At 41.3% G+C, this 1,290-nt stretch overlaps 1 protein-coding gene across 2 annotated transcripts in view; it reads left to right on the forward strand.

The window, feature by feature from the left end:
- The window catches only part of CBLB (Cbl proto-oncogene B), a 187,650-nt gene that overhangs the window by 109,042 nt on the left and 77,318 nt on the right, over window positions 1-1,290 (forward strand). The window lies entirely within an intron of this gene.

Genomic DNA, 1,290 nt, shown 5'->3' on the forward strand with positions numbered 1-1,290 from the left:
TCTCAGAGCTGCTCTAATTTAAAGTGCCTCTACCTCCGGAGCATAGCGCATGTATAGACACCCAATAAGCTTATCATCTTTGCATCTTGAGCTGCCCTTTCTACTACTGCTACTGGCATCAGAGGTAGAAAATTATCTGTCAGTCTGGTCCAGAGATGCCTATGAACAAAAGCAGGGGGTGGGTTGTAAGTGGCAGAAGGTCAAGGAAGGGTGCAGACATAAGTAGCTTGCTTACTGGCCCCTGGCTGTGGATGCTGTTTCCTCGCATGTTAGATCCCTCCCTTAAAAGCTCAGAGAAGCTGTCTCTGGTCAGGAAAAAGGGTATAATCACTGAATAAAGTCTCAAACATTGCCTCAAAATTAGTAGCAAAGCTGAATTCATGAAAGCATAGTTCGATGTAAAACCTACATTCTTAATGCATATGCAACTGTATATGTATTACAAATACATACACAAATATACAGCCCCATAGCTACCATCCTGCAGTCTTTTCTTTGTCTACTACTGGCATCAATTTCCTAACAGATTTTTGTTTTTCTCCAAATTGGTTTTGGTTAGAAGAGTATATAGTCTGTAAAGTAGGCAGACGATCACCAAGGCAATATACACTCTCTATTATAGTGGTTCTTTACATTTTTAGACTCAAGACACCCCTTGTTAGATTCAAGGCACTTGTCAGAAAATGCCAGCTTAGTTTTCATATGCTTTTTTACTACAGAAAAATACAGAGCAATTCTTCTGTTACGAGGAACTCAGAGCACAACAGGTCACAACGTATTTAGCAATGCTCTGGGTCCTTATTTGAAACCTCTGGGTTCAGCTTGTGAAATGTTAGCGCACCTAACAGTGTTAACTTTTCATGGTAGCACGTAGCACCCTTGAAAAGGATCTCAAGGCATCCTAGGGAGCTGTGGTACCTTGGTTGAGAATCACTGCTGTGGCAGTTGGACAGAGAGGTTCTATACTTCCTTGGTCAGCGGTATTTATAGTGGTTCTTGTCAGAGGGTTGATTAGTCTATATGAAAAGAACTGGTACAGATGAACCTTAATTAAAACAGAAATGGGCAAGGGTGGGTGGGGAGGACAAGGCAATAGACACTTAAATAGCACACTTGTCAATCTGAGCAGAGATGTCAGTGTCCACTAAAGGCTGATGTTTGGTTGCTTTCAGCCACAGATATCATTCCTTCAAATCCAGGTTTGGGTTGTTGTGGGGTTGTTCAATGTGACTGTATTATAGCTAAATTTGGGATTTCATTCCTTCATAAACATTTCCATCTTCTTTCCCT

Source organism: Alligator sinensis, unplaced genomic scaffold (assembly GCF_000455745.1).
Source record: "Alligator sinensis unplaced genomic scaffold, ASM45574v1 scaffold924_1, whole genome shotgun sequence".
Classification (NCBI taxonomy): domain Eukaryota; kingdom Metazoa; phylum Chordata; order Crocodylia; family Alligatoridae; genus Alligator; species Alligator sinensis.